The 15,640-nt window shown below is 39.1% G+C and overlaps 1 protein-coding gene across 1 annotated transcript in view; it reads right to left on the bottom strand.

Moving 5' to 3' along the window:
- Nucleotides 1–15,640, bottom strand: part of NBEA (neurobeachin) — a 685,485-nt gene that overhangs the window by 28,245 nt on the left and 641,600 nt on the right. The gene's annotated exons all lie outside the window — the stretch shown is intronic.

Raw genomic sequence — 15,640 nt, 5'->3', positions numbered from 1 at the left:
AACAAAACAGAGATTCCTGCTCTTGTAGAGGTTACATTCTGGCCAGGATGACGTAGGAGCTTACACTCGGCCAGATGTCACGTGCCTGCATCCCTTGGGCCAGAATCAGCCTACAGGCATGGTTTCCAACTGAGCCAACATTTATAGGTCAGGAGATTTCATACAATATGATTTTTGGCTTCTCTCAAAAAACCCAGAAGAGCTGGTCCATCAGCATTCTCACACAGCCACACTTGTCTGGTGCCAAGCCACAGGGGCGCTTTCGTAACGCCCACCACTCGCAGCACCCAGGCATGCACCGCCTCCTGGCCGGCTTCTCTACCTTATTCCCTGTCTGGCTCCTACAGACCTTGGCATTTGTTAATCCTTTGAAAATCTACTGCCAAAACATTAATGTGTATCACAAGGAATCTGTTGCTTTATACATCTACTGTAGTCCAGCCTCATCCTTGGGATATATTGTCCAAGACCCCAAAGAATGCCTGAAACTGCAGATAGTGCGGAACCCAACTTATGCTATGTGTTTTCCTATATAAACACCTATGTTTAATTGATAAATTACACACAGTGATATATTAACAACAATAACCCCTGATTAAATAGAACAGTGATAATATAATGTAGAAAAAGTTATGTGAATGTTCTCTCTCTTTCTCATTGTACTGGACTCATCTTTCTTCTTCTTCTTTTTTTAATGTTTTATTTATTTCTGAGAGAGAGAGAACAGGGGAGGCTCAGAAAGAGAGGGAGATACAGAATCTGAAGCAGGCCCCAGGCTCTGAGCTGTCAGCACAGAGTCCGACGTGGGGCTCGAACCCACGAACCATGAGATCATGACGCTTAACCGACTGAGCCACCCAGGCGCCCCTCACCTTTCTTCTTATGATGATGAGGAGAGATGGTAAAATGCCTGTCTGATGAGATGAAATGAGGTAATGAAGTTGGCACTGTGATCCAAGGCAGGGTCACTGCTGACCCTCTGACATGAAGTCAGAATCACTGCCTTGAGACCATGGCTGACTGAGGGTGACAGAAGCCGGGATGGAGGGGGAAACAGCGAGTAAGGGGAGAGTGTTGCATAGTAATTTCCACTGAAGAAAGAATGAACTAATGTTGTATTTGTGAGCCCATGATTTTTGCAATGTGTACGGCAAGAGTAAAACTTGGGAAACAGGCCTGCCAATCTAACTTCACCGAATCTAAGATGTTCTCCGTTATTAGAAGCAGCATTAAATTATATACTAATAAGAAGGAAAAAAAATGTTGTCAATTAAACTGTAATACACTATGGATTGTAAGACACATTGCAATTTGCAGTGTGGAGATATGACAATGACACATATCTCAGAATCAGTAAGTAATTTTTTACGTATGATGAACAGGGATATAAGCCTTACACATTTTGTATACACTTATCACAAGTAACAGGTGTGGAACAGTGGATGTTTCAAAAACAAATGTGACTGACAAAATCTTTGGTGTTTTACAAATACGGAAGACCATGTATTTATTTGTGGGCAACTCTTCGGTGGGATAACACGAAAATATGGATCTGCTTATACTTGAAGAATATTCTTTCTTGGGCCTCTGTACTTGCTGAATGTGGCATCCTAACTAAAGCTGCTTATGTGCATCCACTTTATTTAACTGTATGTGTGTCTTCCCTCTTACAACCACCACCCAGGTCAAGACACAGGGCTTTGGCACGAAACTGGAAATTTCCACATTTTGATCGGGGGGGGGCCTACACGGGGGTACACACAGGTGGCGATACTGCCCTCTCCCCCCTCCACAGTCAACTTTTCCCACTCCTCACCCTCTGCCAAGCTAATCACTATTTTGATGATTATTAAATCACACCATCAAAATTATCATCAGTTATTTTTTCTTTTCTTGAGCTTCTTATACATAGAATCATACAGTACCTATTTTTGTGTCTGCCTTTACAAAACGTTTACTTATTTATTTAAGAGAGAGAGAGAGAGAGAGAATGAATGGGGGAGGGGGCAGAGAGAGAGAGGGACAGAATCCCGTATCAGGATTTGATACGGGATTTAATCCCAGGAACTGCAAGATCATGACATGAGCCAAAATCAAAAGCCGGACGCTGAACCAACTGAGTCATCCAGGTACCTCCCCACTGGCTTAAAGAGAGTTTTTTATTTAAAAAAAATTTTTTTAATGTTTTACTTATTTCTGAGAGAGAGAGAGAGAGCATGAGCAGGGGAGGGTCAGAGAGAGAGAGGGAGACACAGAATCCGAAGCAGGCTCCAGGCTCCGAGCTGTTAGCCCAGAGCCCAATGCAGGGCTTGAACTCATGAAATGTGAGATCATGACCTGAGCTGAAGTCAGATACTTAACCAACTGAGGCACCCAGGTGCTCTCCTCCCTCCTCAACTGCCTTTTTTGATCAACATGTCGGTGAGATTCATCCTTGCTGTTCTGTGTATCAATGTTGTTGTTGTCATATAGAGCTCGACGGGGTTAATCTACCAAAATATATTAATTCTGTCGATGGATATCTGGGCTGCTAACCCAAATACAACTTTCAGGTTATTATGAATAAAGGTGCTTAGAAAATTCTTTCTTGCACATATCTTTTGATGCAGGTAAGCAGTCTTTTTGATGGGTGAATAACCTAGGTATTGGACTCCCAAGTTATAGGGTAGGAATGTTTTGTCTTACTGCCAAGTTGTTCTCCAAAATGGTTACACTGATTTTGTGGATTTATTTGTGAATGCAGAATGCAGTGGTCAAAGCTGTGATTCAGGCTGTGTGATCCTGTAGGGTACTGATATGCTGAAACTCAGAAATTATCTCAGAAAATAATCATATAAGGAATACCACTTTATTTCTTCACCAGGAATTGTTCGAATAGGGATGATAAGTAAGTTAGTTTTTTAAGAGTTTTACATTTTTATTGTTATATGGATACTAACTTATAAAAATTATTTGATTGAATATTGAGCAGTTATCACCTACCCAGCATTTATTTTTCTCCCCAGCTAAGACCCATCAAAAGATAGGTAGGTCATAAGATTAGAAAAAAGTTATTTATTTTTTTCGCATTCTGGAGAGAGTTCTAAAATATGGAACTTTTCAGGGGTAAGCAGAGAAGCAAAGAAAAATGTGATCTAAGTTATTCATAGCAGAACAAAATAAGTAAATTTGAACAGTATATGTGACTTTCAGATTTCCTACACATATAAGACAGAACTCAGTTTTACCTGCTTATATGTAATATAAAGCTCCCATTAGGGAAAGTTCCTATCAGGGACAGCTCCCTGTCTCTGCCCCCGCCCCTACTTTCTTGTTAGGCACTCTTTGTAAAATCCTCCAGGATCCAACTTCCAAGTTACAAAATTATCCACATCTTCATCGAGCTTTCCTTTTTTTTCTCACTTATTTTCAACAAGCTCTCTCTAGTCTTATGTAACTCGAAGGTTAGGGCCAGATGGATGGCTGCATCATCTAAGCCTTGAACAGAAGTGCCCAGCTGAGGGTCAAATGAGGGATAGAAGCTACCTCAAACGCCAAAGGAAGGAACCCCTTTTATTATTCATCCTTCTAATGAGGATATCTTTCTAAATTTGCACAAAGGGGGCATATGTGTTAGCTGTGGCATATATCTTATTCCTTTCACCTGCAGCACCTTTTGCTTAAATTGCTTTAGCTCTTTCTTCCTTTCCTCCCAATAAAAGTTCTACCTCCTCTATAAATATAGATACATAGCTGGGATTAAATCTGCAGAAGAAGGGTGGCTCAGTTGGTTAAGTGTCTGAGGTTTTTTTTAAACTCTTTTTTAAACCTTTATTCATTTTTGAGACACAGAGCGACAGAGTGCAAGTGGGGGAGGGGCAGAGAGAGAGGAGGGCACAGAATCCGAGGCAGGCTCCAGGCTCTGAGCTGTCAGCACAGAGCCTGATGTGGGGCTCCAACCCATGAACCACGAGATCATGATCTGAGCTGAAGTCAGACGCTTAACTAACTGAGCCACCCACATGCCCCATGTATTTTGACTTTGGCTCAGGTCATGATCTCAAGGTTCAGTTTGTGACTTGGAGCCCTGCATTGGGCTTTGTGCTAATAGTGTGAAGTCTGCTTGGGATTCTTTCTCTCTCCTTCTCTGTCACTCCCTTGCTGGCTCAAGTGTGTGTGCTCTAAATAAATAAATACATAAATAAATAATAAATAAATAAATAAATAAATAAACTTAACAAAAAATAAATCCTCAGAAGAAGAAGAGGTAAAATGCTGTGGTTTATGTGTATTATATGTATGCCTGTTAATAGGAAAGATTTCATAGCCAAGGTAAAACTAAATGTAGTGACAGATAAGTTACAGTTCAGAATGATGTTCAAATGACTGACAAATCCAAAATATTCTAAAAGAAAGAAATTAGTATCTAGGTGAGTAAGCATGATTTCTCTGTCTCCTAGTTATCGAGGCTACACCTCTCCTGGTACCCAGTAGATGAAAACTTAGATTAATCTTGTCTCTTCCACAATGCAGGTAAACTTAGCCCAGATACATTTTTCTCCTATAGAGTCTTTACAACTTCTAGTCTTTTTTGTAAATGTAATTTAGTACCATCTTTCTGATGAAGTGTCAAAGGGCCTAAGTGCCATGAGATAGAGAGTGAGGGAGCTAAATAGGGGAGGCTGTTGATGACCTATTTCATCCTTTTGCTTGGTCTGTGTAATCTTTAAACTGTTTTCCAGGAAAGTCAGCATTTGCTAAAGTACTTTAGGCTTTGCTACCCACAATGCAAATATCAGACTATGTTCGAATTATGAGTCAATTATTGACAATTTTCAGAAAATTCAAGAAAACAATAGCAAGAGTCCTTCCTTGGGAACACAGAAAAAGATTTTCCAAAAATTTCCTTAGGATTGTGTTTATTTCACTGTACAGCGTCTACTTAGCATGGTTTTACTTTAATGCTTGAAAGTATTCTTTTTCTTTTCCCCAGGATATACAACTTTGACATACAATTAAAAATATATATGTGATTTATATCATCTTTCTGTTATTCCTCCAATTCTACCAATTATATACCAAATAGGGAGAAGAACCCAGAATTCTGAGAAATCTGAAATGATAAAAGAAAAGATTACTTAATGGCAGACTGTGTTTTAACTGATATGCCTTTGCTTCTGGTTTATTGTTATAATAAAACAAGATCATATAAAGCATTACTTTTTAATGCTAGAAAAACAGGAGCAAAATAAATCAAGAAAATAATATCTGCACTTTATTATTTCTTGCTTTACAAACATTAAACTATATAAAAAATTAAAATGCTATTTTATGTTCAACTGCTTCTAGTTTTTCATTGAAACTACATAATAGAGGAACAAACATGTTTCTTTTCGTTTCAACACTAAACTGCATTAGGGCTACGTCTATACAAGCAAAGTTATTTGAATATTTAAGCAAATATTTAGTAACTCAAGTAAAAAAGAACTATATTGGCTTTAACTATCAGACTATGTTACACAATATTGAGGGAGGGGATTCTGATTTGTTCATTTACCTGCCTCAGTGCTTGGTTTTATTCTTTTAGTAGAAACCTAAAAAAAAATTGCAGAGGATAATGATCTTCTTGCTGGTTCCTATTTTCCCCTTGGATTGATGAAGTATGAGGATGATATTACCTATCTGACTTAACGAATGAACGTGAACAGTGAATGTGAAAAGCATGCACCATGTACTTTGGATCGAAAATGCTCTTTCCAGACCAGTATTTTATTAGGTCAGTGCCATTGGTGGCAAAGCTCACTCAATTTTTATATTTAAAAATAAGTATAAGTCAACTTAGGTAGGAGAAGTTCATGAATTTTAATGTGGCAGGTAGTGGCGTTCTACCCTGGATGCCTTAAATAAACTTGCCTAGAGCAGTGGCTAACTCAGGGGAAACGGAAGTCAGTTGCATTTTCTTCCTCGCCCCCTGAGGCTGGCCTCAGAGACTGCATCCGGGTACTCTCACGCTCTCTACCCTCCCACTCACTCTTTGCAGCCAATGAGAACTCGGGACAGCAGATAGGGGGGTGAGGTAAAGCTTACTGTATGGGTCCCCCTTGCCAAGTCCCAGTTTGGCAGTGGCTGGGTCGCATTCTTCTCCCTAAGGCCACGGCTCCTGGCTCCTGCGGGGCGACCGCCTTCCCAGGGCTACCTCTCCTGGTACTTTGTGGTGAAGGTTCCCTCCCTGCATACGCTCAGGCCTCGGCCTCCACCGCACCCCTTCATGCTTCACTTCCCCTCGTTCATCTGCTGTGTCCCGCCCGTAGTTCTGTAAATAGGACCACTATCAACCTCTCTTCATTATTCCTTTACATTTCTTTTATTTATTTATTTTTAAATGTTTTATTCATTTTTAGGAGAGAGAGACAGAGAGAGAGAGAGAGAGACAGCGCGAGCAAGGGAGGGTCAGAGAGAGAGGGAGTCACAGACTCCGAAACAGGCTCCAGGCTCTGAGCTGGCAGTCAGCACAGAGCCCGACGTGGGGCTCGAACCCACGAACCGCGAGATCATGACCTAAGTGAAAGTTGGACGCTTAACCGACTAAGCCACCCAGGCGCCCCTTTTACATTTCTTTTAAATTGTGATCAAATATACATACCAGCAACTTCGCCATCTTAACAATTTTGAAAGTACTTTAGCAGTGAAGTACTTTTGAAACACTTTTGAACCAACACTTTTGAAACAATTTTGAAACACTTCAGTAGTGTTGTGTACATTCCTATTGCTCTACAACCAGTTCCTAGAACTCTTTGGATCTTTCAAAACCGAAACTCCGTACCCATTAACAACTCCCCATTGACTGCTTCCCACCAGCCCCCGGAAACTCTTCTCCTTTCTGTCTCTATGATTCTGACCATGCTAGGCACTTCACATGGAACCATACAGAATTTGTCCTGTGTAACGCTTAGGATAACATCCTCAAGGTTCATCTTTGTTGTAGCCTGTGTCAGAAGCTCCTTTTTAAGGCTGAATGATAGTTCACAGTGTGTACACCACATTTTATGGAGTCCTTAATCTGCTGATGGACACTTGGGTTGCTTCTACCCTTTGACTACTGTGAATAATGCTGCTATGAACATGGGTGTACAAGTATTTCTTCAAAATCTTGCTTTTAATTCTGTTGGATATATAACCAGAAATGGAATTGCTAGATCATACGATAGCTCTGTTTTTAAATTTTGAGGCTCTTCCATACTGCTTTCCAGGGAGGCTGCACCATTTTACAGTCCCACAATACTGCATAAGGGTTTCAATTTGTCTTTTTAAGTGTTTATTTATTTTGAGAGAGAAAGAGTATGAGTGGGGGGTAGGGCAGAGAGAGAGGGAAAGAGAGAATCCCTCTGCACTGTCATCGCACAGCCTGACATGGGGCGTGGTCCCAGGAATCATGAGATCATGACCTGGGCCAAAGTCAAGAGTCGGGCACTTAACGGACTGAGCCCCCCAGGTGCCCCAAAGTTCCAATATCTCCATGTCCTCCCCAACACTTCCTATTTTATATTTGCTGCATTGTTTGAGAGTAGCCAACCTACCAGGTATGAGGTAGTATATCATTGTGGTTTTGATGTGCATTAATAATTAGTGGTGTTAAGAATCTTTCCGGGGTGAGACACCTCAGTGGCTCAGTCGGTTAAGTGTCCGACTTTGGCTCAGATCATGATCTTGCAGTTTGTGAGTTCAAGCCCCATGTTGGGCTCTGTGGAGCTAGAATCTGCTTTGAATTCTGTGTGTCCCTCTCTCTCCGCCCCTCTCCCACTTGCACTCTGTCTCTCTCTCTTAAAAATAAACAAACATTAAAACAACAACAACAAAAATGAATCATTCCAGGACACCTCAGTGGCTCAGTTGGTTATATGTCCACCTTTGGCTCAGGTCATGATCTTGTGGTTCATGATTTGGAGCCTGGAGCCTGCTCTGGATTCTGTGTCACCCTCTCTCTCTGCCCCTCACTCCTTCATGCTTTGTCTCTCTCTGTCTCAAAAATAAACATTAAAAATTTTTTTCCATGCGTTTTTTGGCCATTTGTGTGTCTTTTTTGGAGCCTTCATTCGTTCCTTGAGAGAGTGATGCGCTGTGATTGATATGAATAAAATTGATATTCAGATATATTCTGTAAGGGAAATCTGGCTAGCTTCTGCTTCATTCCTGGGTAAGATGAACTGAAATATGACTATATCCAAGCAAGAGGTATTTTCATTGAGGATTTAAAATATTTGGGGGATAAATACTATCATAAGCTTTTTGGGGAAGGCCATGGAGTTTCTTGGCCATGTATACTCATTAATCCTCAAGAAGAGAATGAAAGCACTCTTTTCTGGATAACTTACTGATTGATCTACCTGGAAACAAGAGTTTTAGCAGATGATCTCTTAAGGATTCTTCCAGATTTTTGGCTCTGTGCTCACTTTTGGGTTGATTATTAAATAGTAATTAAGTAAAGGACTCAACCCAGAAATGCTCAGTGAAATGTGAGAGGAGTCACTCCAATGTCCCTGCCGAATTTTCCCTGGTTGAGTAAATTTATATAAAGCAACTCTCTGCTGGCCAATTCAGGAAGTAGAAGTTAGGGAGAGGGGGAGGAGGAGGAATGAGAGAGAAGCAGTGGTAGTGCAGGTGATGACCTTTCCTCACTGTACAAAATAGGTTCACTTGGAGTGTCTGATCATGGAAAGGCAATAATAATAAAAGTAATAAAAGCTAAAAAGATTTGCTTGGAAGTAGAATGACATCAAGACAAAGGTTCACCAGGTGGTGGTATAAACATTACAAAATGAAATCATACACTTTTATTAGGTTAAATTCAAATAAAAAATAGTATTGTATGTATTTGGCAGAACAAAGTGCTCTTCTCTGATTTTGACATAAACGGGAACCAGTAATTTAGATACACTATATTGAGATTTCAAATGGCTTTAAGTAGGCTCATTATCAATATGTTTAAAACCTTTAAAACTGAGTTCTAAACATCTAACTGAAATGCTTAGGTATTTAGACCGAGTAATATCTACTTCAACAAACTGAAGCATGCAATATGTTTTGAATAATTGTTAATTTATGCTAAGGTAACAACTGTGTAATAAAACTGAATATGTTAATAGAAGGTAAGGAAATCCCTTCCAGCTATTTCTATTGCAAACAGCAGGCTGCAATTTTCACCCTTCTTCCTTGTGTAAAATATGACTTTAGATGCTTGTGAAAGCATTTGCTGTTAATTTCTGAAAATCAATAATTAGCACTTCTCAACAGTACACAATAAAAATAACACAAAGATGAGAAAAAGCACACCTCACATAAATGACACATATCCCACTTTGACTAGCTGCATTATTTATGCTTCTCCAGTTGACGATTGATGACTGTGGACCAGCTAAGGACTGCAGTAATTACAAGGAGAAAAGATAAACCTAAATTAAAGATTTATTCACTAATCAAAATTAAACGTGTGTCATTAATTTTCTTGATACTAATTTCTATATAGAAAGTTTATTCATTGAATCTGTGCAAGGCAAGCCTTCTTTTTGTGGATGAGGAACCTGTAAACAGACACATCTGAATGTATACTCTTACTAGGTTTTAGGGATCATAATATTCTTCTTGCTCTCCAAATGAATACCTAATGTGCATCTCCACTCCCATAATTTAAAGTGTAAGAATTTTCTTTCTCTTTTCTTTTCTACCTATTTTAATTTGGCTTTTGAATTTTCTAACACTTTTAAGTCAGTAAAACATCCAGTAATTATAGGGGGGAAATTAAGGTGGTTTTAAGAAACTTTTAACCATTTTGGTGACCATTTCTTGCAATCATGTCTCAGAATAAATTCCCAGGAAAAAACCCTAATCCTTCCCCATATGAACACAACTAGGCATCATGGCTCTTGTAAATGGACAACACTGGGCTACAACCCACTCAAGCGATCCACCAGGGGAGTGTTGCTATCCCTCGTCAGACAGAAGAAAGGAGTCAGAGATGGGGGAAGGAAAAGACAAGGGTTAACAAATTCACAGAAAGAATAAGCAGTGACCACAAGGCCATCACTATTGTCACTACAGGTACCTTCATTTACATCATCAGGATGGAAAGTGGGTTAATTTTTTTTTCTTATAAATTTTATGAGTTCATTTTCTAGGAAAGCCAACACTGTAGCTGTTTTGGTTAAAGATAAGTCTGTCTCGTTGGTTCCTGACAGCCTCATCATGTCAGTGTTCTGTGGCTGCAGGAATGTTTCAGCAAGAAGACAAAGTAAAAACTGAAGGGATCTATTCTACTTCCTTTGGGCATATTCTCACTAGAGGAGATCCAAAGGAATGCTTTGTTATCCCTACCAAATCAAAGAAAGAGATAAACGAAGAAAACATAATAGAAGAAGACCCAGAAATATTAGTAACAAAAAATTAGACTAAAAAGACCACACTTTTATGACTATCGGTAATATTAAAATTTAGTATTTAATATTTTAATATTTCCAGCATCGATAGATGTGTATAGACGGATAAATAAATATTGCATGACCTGTATGTGTGCCAGCAAAATAGCCTTTTATGATAGGCTTGTGTGTATACCTCTCACTGTCGAAGAGAAATCATTTAAGTCATTTTTCAGTTTGGGAGTATCCACTGTATGTACGATGATATGGAGAAATGGATTATTAAAACAAAGGTTTTTCCAACATACTTCAGCTAATTATGCTTTTAGGTAATAATACCCAATGTCTGTGTAGTGCTTTATGCTTTACAAAGTATTTTCCCACATCTTTTCTCATATGACCCTCTAACACAGACCTATGAGTTAAGTATCATTTCTATTATCATTTTATAGGTGGGAAAACCAAGGGACACAAAAGCAAAGTGACTCACTTAATGTCACTCAAGTTGTAATGATGGGCTGTGACAAAATCTATTATCTGGTTTCTACCTTTGTATCATTTTTTACTGACTACTACATATCATGTAATCATACTCTGAGGCAGAAAGGCTTGAGTAATTATGCCCATGATTGCAAGAGTGATCAGTTTTAGAAACAATTTCACAATGAAAGATTCTTCACTCATGAGTAGAGTAAAAAAAAAATTTGGCCTTGAATTTGTAATCTCCACCAACCAGCTATTGACTGTGGCATGATCTTCTTGTGCCTCTGGAACTCTTAAATACAGATAACACTTATGTTTTTCTGGGAAATGGTTAGAATAAACAGTGAACAAGATGGTTGAGAAAGATTTCTTAAAGCCATCTTAAAATTTCCTCTACAATTCTGGGAACTTTAACTGAGTTGAGACTTTTAAGAAGTTCAAAAGCATAAACAAAATAGAAAAACCTTACAGGTTAAATTATTGAAATGGGAGTACACATTAGGGGTCCCTTATTTTTAAGAATCATTTTGAAAGCAAGAAGAATATCATCCCTATAACTAGTAAGTATTAGTAAATATTGTTATTTTAAAATTCCTACAAAGTAATGAGACTAAAGCAATCCTGACCTGAGAATCAGGAGGTCTCACCTGGTTCTAAATCTGGCTCTGATGCTACATGGATGGATGTCCTTGAAAAAATTATTTAGTGAGAGTTTTAGGCTAGATTAATGGTTTGAACTGGGAATGCATATGAAATGCCTGCAAAGATTTTCTTTTCTTCAAAATAAACCTGCTCGAACCTTCTTCCTGGATATCCTAAGATGCCCGTGGGATGGGGAGTGGCACAGTGGATAAGGAGGTAGATGGGGTTANGGAAGGGCAGAGAGAGAGCGGGAGACAGAGAATCCCAAGCAGGCTCCAGGCTGTCAGCACAGAGCCCGATGTGAGGCTTGAACTCAAGAACCGTGATATCATGACCTGAGCTGAAATCAAGAGTCAGATGCTCAACTAAATGAGCTACCCAGGCACCTGGATATGGCAGGTGTACTTAAAAATAGCTGAGAGACTGGGGATAGGGAAGAAATTAGAGTTAAAAATCTGAAACTGAGTGATAGGTTCATGGGGGTTCATCATACCATTCTCTCTACTTTCGTAGGGGGGTGGGAAGCTTTCCAGATCTTCTTACACACCTTTAGTAGACAGTGCTTCTTAAACTTTAATGTCTCGGACAAGTCACTGGGGACCCCCTTTGTTAAAAATTTTTTTCTTAATGTTTATTTCAGAGACAGAAAGAGCAAAAGCGGGGGAAGGGCAGAGAGAGCCCTGAATCCGAAGTGGGCTGCAAGCTCTGAGCCGTCAGCACAGAGCTCGATGTGGGGCTTGAACCCATGAACCATGAGATCATGATGTGAGCCAAAGTCAGAGGCTCAACCGATTGAACCACCCAGGCGCCTCTGGGGACTTGCTTAAATGCATGTTCTGACTTAGAAGGTTGGGACGGCCTGAAAGTCCGAAGTTCTCACAAGTTCCCAGGTGATGGTGATACTGTTGGTCTATGAACTACATCTGAGTAGAAAGGGGTTAGAACACCATCGGACCAGTCATTATTAACTAGAGCATCCAATTTCCTAAGCCGGTCAGAGGATAACGTTTCTTAGCCATCATTTGGCAAGTAAAAAGATGAAGCAAACCACATTAATTTTTATTCATATGTAAAAGTGGTAAGAAAGAATATTCATTACCGTGCTTAAAATTACTGCTCAAATAGTCACTTGAGCTCATCTATGAAATAATGTGTCTAGAAGATTATGATGTAAGCCAAGACTTAAGATAATTTAAATAATATCTAATATCCAACAGATCTAGTGTTTACATATTAAGAAGAGCTTTGTACCAGAACTGTTCTGTCATGTTTCTGCCCAGAGGCTGTCACGATAAAGTTTATTATCAGTTACTGCTTTACAAGTATAAAATAAGTTAAGCTGTCATATTTTTCTCAGGCGAAGATCCTAAGCTGTCAAAGAATGCCAATTTTAAATGTGACATAGAGAAGAAAATTATCTGTTATTCTGACCTCTAATTTCTTGACATTTTAATGCCATAATTGCTGTGGTTAGTGCTGCTTCATGATTTCACCTGTCAAGGAAGAATGAGTCAATAACCTTAAGCCATTTCTCAAATTTTAGCACTGACCTCAAAGCTCAAAGTTATAGGCAGATTGTAGGATATGGCAGGTTGTGGGAAATATATGTATGTATATATATATACACACACACACACATGCATATATATGTATATATATAAAACGGACATATACAGATATTCATATAGTAAATATTTATTGTTTAAATAAGTGTTTAATTTAAGCATCAAAAAATTCATCTTCTTTAGGCTAGCTGGAGTTTAGTATAAGATAACTGTAGTCTTCCTTAGGTTTTATCTATGTGAAATGTAATGATCCTAGTATTTTAAAAATATAACAACAAACATTATCAAGTAAAAGAAACTCATTAAATTAAATAAGAGGGTTAATATTTGAACACTTCTTTTTCCCAGACCTCTGGGATCTCAACATTGATGTTTTCATAAAAGGTGGTGTGCCTCCCAGAGGGGCCCCTCACAGGGGAAATGTATATGTAAGGGGATGTAGATAGCTACCAAGGAATGAATATACTACACTTCATTCCACTTATCTACAGAGTTCTATCGTGTGACAGTAGATGCTAAGTGCTTTTTGGGCTGGCAAACATACGTCATGGTTACAGAGAGAGCCATTGAGATAGAGGGAACTAGATGACTTGGTCGACATTAGATAGCTCAGGGCTTTTAGGTGGGTTCTCATCTGTTGCGGGTTCTTAAATATTAGTGCAGAACTTTTTGGGGAATAGGTTGGCTCTGTCGGGTAGAGGAGATAAGGATGGAGAGTAGGGAGAAGAACAGTTAACTCCTGTCCCTTGATATCATTAAATCTGCTATGGCTACAACATAATAAGTAGCCTCTAGTGATCTTAAGGAGATAAAGTATCTTCCTAAGCAGTCTTGAGTTGACACAGGTCCTCAGGGTGAGAGCAAACGTCACTCTCTGCTGGTGTGTGCTTGGGCCTGCACTGGCTGGGGAAGGAGGTCATCGCTTCCAGGCATGTGCTCCCTTACTGAGTATTCTGAGAACTGACATCAGCGTGGTTGGGTCAGCGAGGCAGGCACGGAGCCAGGGTGGGAGAACACCTCATCATAGAATGAGTCTGGGAGTCTCTCTGGTGGAAACTCAGTGCTCAGCAACTAGGCGCTCAGACTGAGAATGCCAGAAGGCTTGGCAGTCTGCCTCACAAGGAGGGAATCAGGAGCAGTAACATACTGTCCAGACAGTCTATCTAATAAGCAAATATCGTGGCCCAACCATTCCCATCCAACAAAACAAAATTTTAAATTATATATTTTCATGTAATGTTTCATTGGGAAGTCTCATAATTTGATAATTAAGGCCTATGCTTGGTTTTTCCCCCCACTGTCCAAAGCAATGGTGTGATATCTTGTAGAAAGAGGTATTTTTATAGAAGTCAAGTAAAAAACACTATATCTATATAAAGAAAGTCTCAATTCTAATTCCATTTTTGTTTTATTCCCATTTATCTCTTTATTTACTTTCATTTGAATATAAAAAAGTCTGGTTATTTTTCTGTCAGTGGAAATGCGGTCCTGTACTTTCATTACATATATATTTATAGTTAAAATATATTTTGCCCAAGAGGATTAACTTGCAACTTTCTTTACAAGGACAGAACTTTATAATGGATAAATATGTATAATAAAATATTCAGGAGCAAATGATATTTAAAAGTCAAAAAGCGACTTGGAGGTGGTCTTGGAATAAAAGAATAAGCTACTCCAATTATTTTCTTTTTTTCTGATTCTAAAGATATTGGTTCTAAAAGGGGAATAAAATTTGTAAGGTGTTTACAAAACTGGACATGTGTTAAAAGGGTATATTGTGAAAACAAGGATTGAGAATTATCTCCTACAAAATAATCTGCTTACAGTTTGTATAGGGAATACTAAATAAGGAGAGGCGAATGGTTTGCAGAGAAAACTCCTTTCACTTAGGAATTTCATACAGTCTGGCTTTTCTCTCATTCATTCATTCTCTGTCTCTATCCCCTTCTCCCAGCTTCAGGCAATAATCCGTTTCCTTGCACAAACAACACCATGTTAACACTGCACCTAAAAACGTGCTTACATTGTGTTCTCTGAATATTCAGCCCTAAGGGTCCAACGAGCACTTATCTTAGCCTCTTCCCTTTGCTCTTCTCTGCTTGAAGCCATACAAATGGAGTCATTTTGTTTTTGTAGAGGCATATAAGAAGTAATATTACGGATGCAAATTCTTCTTGTAGGGCTTTATTTCCCAAATCTACAAGTTTTCCACCTCTAAAACTAAAAGTACAAAAACACAACAAGCATTCCACTGACGGGAAATGCAGACCTGGTTGCTTGTTTTGCACACAGCAGATGGCAGCCATGGGGCGGAATGGAGGCTGGGGCCTGGCTTCCTTGGCACTGACGCTCACCCAGCAGCTGTTGCTTCTTTACTCTTTCACCTATCCGAAGTCATTTTGTGCAGTGCAGAAGTGATTTAAATGCTATTTTCTGGGAATATTTTCACTAAAACTACTTATGCATGTATAATTCTCAACTGTTAGCTATAAACTTTCAGGGTAAGAACATACAGGGATAAAATACTATACCCTCGTCTATTTTATTGATGCATCCTGG

Source organism: Crocuta crocuta, unplaced genomic scaffold (genome assembly GCF_008692635.1).
Source record: "Crocuta crocuta isolate KB4526 unplaced genomic scaffold, BGI_CrCroc_1.0 scaffold190, whole genome shotgun sequence".
In the NCBI taxonomy this organism is placed as follows: Eukaryota; Metazoa; Chordata; class Mammalia; order Carnivora; family Hyaenidae; genus Crocuta; species Crocuta crocuta.
Note: the sequence above shows the minus strand (reverse complement) of the source record. Positions and strands in the feature narration are given on the sequence as shown.